General features: G+C 35.5%; 1 protein-coding gene across 1 annotated transcript in view; it reads left to right on the forward strand.

Annotated features, from left to right (window-relative positions):
• Positions 1-8,392, forward strand: part of SNX29 (sorting nexin 29) — a 692,162-nt gene that overhangs the window by 656,387 nt on the left and 27,383 nt on the right. The gene's annotated exons all lie outside the window — the stretch shown is intronic.

Consider the following 8,392-nt stretch of genomic DNA (forward strand, 5'->3'; position numbering starts at 1 on the left):
CCACAATCAAACTTGTTTCTTCCTCTTTGTACTTTCCCCTACACTGCCAGGTGTACCAGCACCACATATCCTATCCTGGGCAATGAAAACAGCTTCTTGGAGCCAGCCTGGTCAGCTCTCCCATAGCTGAGGAATAGATTAATGCTCTTCTCAAAAATAGAACATGCAACCAGTTAAAGTTTGGGGTCATTACAGCAGTGTTCCTGTCTCCTAGGTAACAAGGGACTGACATGTACTCTTCTCATTGGTAGAGGCACTCTTCAGACAGTTAGTCATGCTTGTGCTGCTGCAGGTGTCTCTGAATTATACTACTAAATTGGGAGTTGGCTGTGTTACCTGTAAAGGAAGGGGAGAGAAGATATGCCTGGGGAGTAGGGGAGGAGGAAGAGAAGGGAAGAGAAAGAGAATGCAACAGGAGAGAAAGTGATGTGAATATGAACATAACTTAAAGAAACTTGAATTTCTCACTAGCTCAAGGGCTATCTTTAGACTGTGGCTGCCATTCCCCTCTCCCCTCCTATTCTTAGCTTCCAATGGGGATATATTCTCTTTCTCCCTGTTTGTGATGCTCTGCTATAGTAATGAAGTATATTGCCAAGAATGCAATCTCACAACCAAGAATATTGACAAATGCATTCCCAGGCTAGGCAGAAATAGCAGCACACACAATCTGGGATGCTTGAGTGATGGGGAGGCAAATGAATCATAAAAGAAAAGGCAAGATCCCTGAGAATGAGGATGCACAGAGAAGTGCTCAGTGTTGGTTTGTTCCATGGGAGTGGGAGAGAAGGAGAGAGTGAAGGTGAGGAAATGTGATAGGAGCAGCTTATGTACCAGAGAGAGAGCAGTAGTGTGGACACAATCATGGTTGTAGCTCAACTGGCACCCATTTTAATGTTTGTGACTTTCAAACTCTGGCTTTTTATGACCAGGGTGGCAAGATCCCCTATGCAGAAAAATCATCTGGTGCCTGGAACTAGCAATCATACTGCTTACTATCACAATTTTAGATTTGGGATTAAGCATGAACTTTCTTATCAGGATTGCTGAATCCCAGAAAGCCTCCAGACAAAGCATGTGTCTGGGGCTTTTGCTAGTTAGGACATCTATTGGAGTGCTTCTCCAAGGGAGATAAAGAACTCCAAGGGGATAAAGATGAGCTTATATCTGAATAGTCTTAGAGAACTAAGCAGAGCAGTTGGTAACTTGGGCTTTTTTCTTGAAACCCATGCTTTAACTTTCTCCCAGTTTAGCCAAGACTTGTGAGGCTTGTTTCCCCGACCTTTTTTCAAATACTTAGGACTTGGGTCATGGTTCTACCCTGAGGTATGTCATTTAGAACATATTAAAATATGAAATATGAAAAACACATATGAAATATGCCAATATGAAAGAAAAAACTCCTACAATAGAAAAATATGCTCAGAGTCATATGAAATAGATATCTGGGTCATTCCATTCTTGTACTTAGGAGCACTAACTTGAATAAAATCCAAGAAGTTACAGTAAACTAAGAATCACTCAAAGGCTCTTCTTTGTCCAAGAATGGCTTAAACATTCTGGTAGTCACATTGGTGTGAGAGTGGGTATATTTCTATCATAGAAATATCATCTCTGATATGACATTACTTTTCTCTCAGTGAAACCTCTGTGGGGTTCTTTGTCAAATGGTTGGCATTTTCTCTGACCCACAGTGTAAAACTGATGTTTCAACATCTGCCCAGTTGTTCTTAAAACTACTTGCAGTCGTTCAGTGCTTTTCATACATACAAGAACTAGGTAGTCAGTTATAAATAAGTGATCACTCTGATCCCTGAAGAATAATCATGTCTTTTAATACTGCTTTATGTATAGATATTAAAGGGGAAATAAAAGGATGGTTAGAGCCACACTGAGAGTCTTGCTGACTGACATTTTAGTGCTAGCTTGTGGGGCATTATCAAATCTTAAAGTTATTACTGATAAAGTTTTAAGGGATTTTTAGACTTCCTAAGTGATGAAATTGAGAACAAGTTGGTCGATACATTCTAGAGTTATTATGACTACTTATGTGAGATCACTAATAGTCTAGAAGGAAAAAAAAAGAATCAGTGACCTTTAATAACAAATGACTCTTCAAAAGGCAGTAAAATTAAAAACACAAAATAAAAAAATAAAAACCAAAAAAAAAAAATAAAATAAAATAAAAACACAAAAAAACTTGGGAGTTAGATTTGGACATTAGGTGACTTAATCAGGAATCACTCCAACATATTTTCCCCCTCCAACATGATAGAGAAATGCATTTTCAGGAGTAGGAAAACAGCTTGAATAAATTAATTGTCTGATCTAATATATTGTTTCTTCTATCCTTATTAGCAAGACTCAAAAGTTTGAAAGTAAACTGTCTTTTGTATGCAAAGAACTAGTCAAAGTCTTCTAGGAAACTTCCACCTAATTATTGGAGAACAAAGAAGGGAGAGTGAAGATCTTGGGAAGAGTAATAGGAGTGATCACAAAGGTATATGAAAACATACTTGAAGAAAAGTTTAAAAAAGTAGGGGTCATTTTTACCTAAACTCCATGAAGAGGAAAGAAGACTATTTCATGAGTGTTTGAAACATGCATGAAGGGATAAGTTGCTAACCAGTTGTTTTGAGTTGATCTTACTAAAGGTAATGGTCTATTGGTATGATAAAACAACTGAATAGGTAACTAAGATGGTTTCCACAATCTCTGGTCAGAAGTGTTTCCATTGTTTGTTCTTTTTCCTATCAATCATTGTGTCTCCCTCATTAGAATGTGACCTATTTGAGGGTAAGGAGTTTCACTTCTGTCTTTGTATTTCCATATATGAGCAGAATGTTGCTTATATATTAGGCCATTAATAAATGTTCACCAATCAATTGAGGACTTCCTTAGTCTCATGCTGTCATATCTTTCAAGATATATGTTGCTGCACTTGTCTTTTATTTATTTATTTTCTGAGGCAGTTGGGGTTAAGTGACTTGCCCAGGGTCACATAGCAAGGAAGTGTTAAGTGTTTGAGATAAAATTTAAACTCAGGTCCTCCTGACTTCAGGGCTGATGCTCTATCCACTGCATCACCTAGCTGTCCCCTCCACCTCGCTGCCCCTACTGCACTTGTCTTTCGAGCATTTTCTATTCCATCCAACTTAGACTATGATACGTTCTCTGGTCTCATCTTCTCCTTTTTTATTTTCATGCATTTCTATAAGCTGTTCCCTATTCCTAGAATATACTTCTAAAACAACTATGCCTGTTAATCTATTTTTTCTTTTAAGATACAGCTTAGATCCACCTCTTTCATGAAGCCTTCTTTAATACCCCCAACAAAATCTGGACTAGATAATCTCTAAAGTGCCTTCCAATTCTAGATCTTGTGGACCTATTTTGGGCTTATGGGAAGAAATTACTTCCATCAACTCTTCTATTCTCCTTTTGCTTCCCTTCAAAATTAACAAGATGTATAGGAACTTTTCTGGAATTTCATTTAGTTATTTTTCAGTTGTCTTCAACTGTTCAACCCCACTTGGGGGTTTTTTTCGATAAAGCTATTGCAGTGGTTTGTCAATTTTCCTCTCCAGATTATTCTACAGATGAAGAAACTAAGATAGAGAAAGACTTAGAGGCCAGATTTGAACTACCAAAGATGAGTCTTCCTGACCCTAGACCTAGCACTTTATCCACTGATTGAAGGAAAGTCAGGATGTATCTAGTCCATCCCCTTCATTTTACAAGAACCTGAGACCCAAGGGGGCTAAAAGACAGGTAGTAAGTATTAGAGTGATGATTCAAACTTAGGTCCTTTGTCTTCAAAACTAGCAGTATTTCCACTGTAGATACCTCTTGTATACTGTCAACTTCAAAATTAATTTTAGAAAAGAGAGCAGTGCTAACTGGACTAGCTTAAAGCTCTCTCCTAGTGTGGTGTGTTGATATTCATGTATGACTCTCAGGGGGCCAGTTTAATCAATGAACAAGAGCTATTCCAGCATTTCTCCTAAAGTCTGCTATGTCCCAAACAGATTGATATTGGAAATTGCAGGAATGTACTGGTATTTTTCCCAGAGGAAAGACTAGTTAATGGCCCTCATACTTCAAGAGCATTATTGATGCCTCTTTGTTATTGTCATAGTCATTAAAAAATACAATTGGGATCACACAGCTGGAATCAGTTTAGATTAAAATATTTGTTGGGAAGTCTAAACCTTTCAAAAGAAAAAAATCTTTTTCAAGTTATCTTTCTTTTCGTTATTCCTTCTTAAAAAGAAAGAATAGTGGAAAGAATACTAGATTTGGAATCAGAAGACCTGGGTTACCACCCAAATGACATTGGCAAGGCATTAAAGCTTCTCATTTTTAATCAGTAAAACAAAGGTAATAGATTAGAATAGATGGTGACAAATCAGATCCCTGCTGGGATCCTCTAAATCTGTTATCCTGTAGTCCCTTAATTTTAAGAATTCTATGTATTTTTGAGGTTGCTTTTATGATTATTCTTTTAAGTTTTATTTTACCTTAAACTTTTCTTAAGAAGAAAGTTTTTTTTTTTTTTTTTTTTCTAGGCAGAAGCCCATGAGGAGAGCACAAAATTGCAGATTGTGTTTAACTGAAAATAAATTTCTACCATATGTAGAAAAGATTTGGGACATAATAAAAAATTTATTTTTGACCTGAGTACTTTGTAATTTTACTCATAATTCATCTTGCCTCTAAGTAAAGCATCACTTTGGTAAGAAAGTTGAAGAGTTTTAACATTACCTGTGAATTTTCCTACCTGATAGTTGCAATGAGCCTTAATTTAGAAGACTGAAACAATGACTCACAGTCACTAAAGGTCTTAAACTATGGAAAACTATAGAGTACATACTCAAAGATAATCTCTAAAGGACCTCAGGGTTAAAGTATTGTGAACAGAATGTACTCAAGTCTGTAATTTTTTTTCAAATATGATGTTTCGGTGATTTAAATTTGTTTCTTCAGAGTTCACAATGGTTGTATAGTGCTTAGGCCAATTTGTTCTCCAACCCAAAAGCTATCTTTGACTTCAAAGATGCATAAAACCGTCATAGGAATTACCTAATTTTCCTTTTATCTAGTATTTAAAGTTGCATAATTTCCAAACATAGTACTTAATCACTTCAGAGATATTTTCCATTTCCAAAATAACACCAAAAAATTTTGGATGAAACAGTCCTTTCTTACTCTATGTTGTTGCTTCTATGAATTCATCAAAAAATTCTATTTGGAAACCACTTGTCCAAACTTATAATGAATCTGAATGTCTGGGAAGCATGCACTGTGGTTCTGTGTTTAACTTTTCATTCAGTGGTTGGCAATATTGAAAACTCAACACTCTAAACATAAGTGTGCTCAGAGAATGGGCATACTAGGCCTAATCCTGTAAAAATTCTCTGAAGGAAAGGTTAGATCAGAACCAAAAAGCCCACCTCCCTGATGCTAAAACACTTTTCTAATAGTGTCTTGTTAGAATCATAGACTTGGAATTGGAAGGGAATTTAGAGGTCATTTAATACAATCTTTTCATTTTACAGATGAAGAAACTGATCTAACACAAGGTCACAGATTTAATAAGTAGATTTAATGACTTATTCAAGATCACTGAACTGATGAGAAATCCTCTCAGAGCCAGAATCTAAACCTAAGTCCTCTTTTTCTAAATCCAGGGCTAATTCTACTTTATTACTTGTCTATAAAAGGGCATACCCCACAGTTAACAAAGTATTTCCTTCACACCAACTTCGTCAGATAGCTAGTGCAATGATCATTATTGCCATTTTATAGACTGAAGAAATTGAGATTCAGAGAAATTAAATAATTGACACATACTTTGTAAGTAGTAAAGTGAGTCCTCAAAATTAGGTATTCTGATGTCAAGTTGAATCTTGCCACAATGCCATGCAAAAGAAATCAAACTTTAGTAAATCAGAAGGAGTAGGATCCAGATCTATCAACAGTCACAGTATGTACATGCAAAATTATTATTAATTTGTTGCTGTTCATGCTTCATTTTCAAAGTAAACTAACAACATCTTAAGTGTGAAGTCTTGACACACGTACATGACTTGGATTTTAGTGAGGCAGAGTTGCACAAAGTCATCAGCCTCACTTCCTCTTTATCATAATCATGGAAGGCTAGTAAAATTAAGGAAAAATGTCATCTTCTAGTAAAAGCTTTGTACTTTACAAAATAACTTTCCTCACAGCACTATGAAGTATTATCTTTATTCCCATTTTATAGATGGATAAATCTGAGGTACAGAGGAGCATGTTGCTGTATTTCTAGAATTGATATACAGTTAATAAATAGAAAAGATAGGATTTACATATAGATCTTTTGACATTAGTCTTTCTGCTACACATACTTTCCTCTCTATTGGAAGCACTTAAGTCTTGGGGAGCAAGAACTAATTTCTTTGGTCATTTTTATCTCAGACATGTGGTCTGTGTCTAGAAAGAAAGAAAGAAAAGTTCTCTGATATATACTCTTTTATATGTTCATTGGCCAAAGGACTGTCATTAACTCAGGGTATAAATTGGTGAATTAAACAAGGTGTTCGAAAAATAGTAAAACATTTTATAAGCCTTAAAAATGCCATGGAAATGAATTGATATTAGAGAGTCAATGTATAAGATTTGTATATAATGAGAGGGATGGTTTCCCCCTAATTTTTGATGGAAAATGATGAATTTGCCAGATTAAATATAAAAATTATTTGGAGACAAAAAGAAGAAGAAAGAGTTGAGAAAATTAATGGAAGGGATAAGAAATAAATTCCCCTGCTCTTCCATTGGTAAAATGAGGGATTAAGATTAGATAATTTCCAGAGTTCCTTCTTATAAATTCTATGATTCCCATGGCAAAATTCTTTGGAGTTTGAGAAGCCCAAGGAACAGAAGATATACTTATTAAATACTATAATATTGTTCTAGTAGTTTTCTAAGAATTAGTTCTTAAAGATTATAGATTCAAAGCTGGAAGGGAATTTTGGATCATCTTGTCCAGTCCTCTCATTTTATAGATGAGGAAACAAAAGCTAGTTTTTATATTGGGCCTTTTTGCAAGACCGCTGGGATATCTCCTGGTGTTTTCATCTATGACAGGAATTACAAAATAGAGACAGAAGTCATGTTAATCCTCTGTTACCCAGAAGCAAATGAAATCTACCTGGCTTTAAAATTCAGGTTAAAATTCTATGGAATTAAAATGCTATTAATTCTTAGCCAGTGAAGGGTGTCTCTTTTAACCTTAGTGGAATGTCTAATTTCCTTTTTCTCCTTTCCTAATTCCTTTTATTTTCTCTTATCCATTATATACTTGATGACTCCCAGGTCTATTTCCCTGCTAAATACTCAGATTGTTTTCTAAGCAAACACCGTATCTGTAGATTTCATTTGTTTTGTCAAACTGTTTTATCAGTTGCCTGAATCATGGGCCTTAGAGAAGGCACATTGAGCCACAAAAAATTCTTTTCCTGGCCTATATTAGTTACTGATTTCATAAGTTAAGCAGTCATAAACTAGATGGATAAGATCTCTAGCTAATATGATTCACTAGAGAAGTAGCATGACATCATGGACAGAGAGTTGGGTTTATGTAAAATGATTTGCAAATCTAAATGATGTATAAATTCAGTTGTAATTATTCAGACTTCTATTCTGATAAAAATATGATGGATAATTATTCTTAAAAAGAGGGTGATCATGGATTACTGATTAATGCTTGTCCTAGGGGTTCTCACAATATGTGAGCCTATATTCTCAGTTCCTGCCACAGAGAGATGGAAAAAAAGAAACAAAAAAATTTTAAACTTGCTGCTCACACTTCTAACTGCCAGAAAGAGTATCATTTATTTGCCTCTACCTGCAGAAGAATTGAAGAGTCCCAATATTCTACTTTATTTTGTCTATCAGAAGACAAGGTCAGTGTAAGATCAGGTGTCTGGAGTCCTACCTGTTCCTTCTGATCAAGTAAGTTCATATGCATGCCTTCTTGATAGGATCCAAGCTTTTTCATCCCAAGTATAGGTAATATTACCCCATTTTATGTTCTGTCAGCAAAGGAGTCAACTTTGAAACACAGCCCTGCCATCCCACCAATCTAGCCAACAGAATTAAATTCTTGACCAAGAAAGCTGCCTTCTTTAATGTCCTACAGTAGCACTTTACTTCTAAGAAAATAGAGGAGGCTAATTGGTTCTTCTGGAAAAATAGGTCAATTCATTGCTATGGCATTTTTGAAGGCCAGATTTCCTCCAGCATTGATAAAAAGACATTTTCTGAAGGCTAAGTTTTTCTTCTATTAAACAATGCTAAGCTACACTACCGCCATAAAATGATAAAACTCAGAAATTTCTTTTCATCCTTG

The sequence above is a fragment of the Antechinus flavipes genome, chromosome 1, assembly GCF_016432865.1.
Source record: "Antechinus flavipes isolate AdamAnt ecotype Samford, QLD, Australia chromosome 1, AdamAnt_v2, whole genome shotgun sequence".
Classification (NCBI taxonomy): Eukaryota; Metazoa; Chordata; class Mammalia; order Dasyuromorphia; family Dasyuridae; genus Antechinus; species Antechinus flavipes.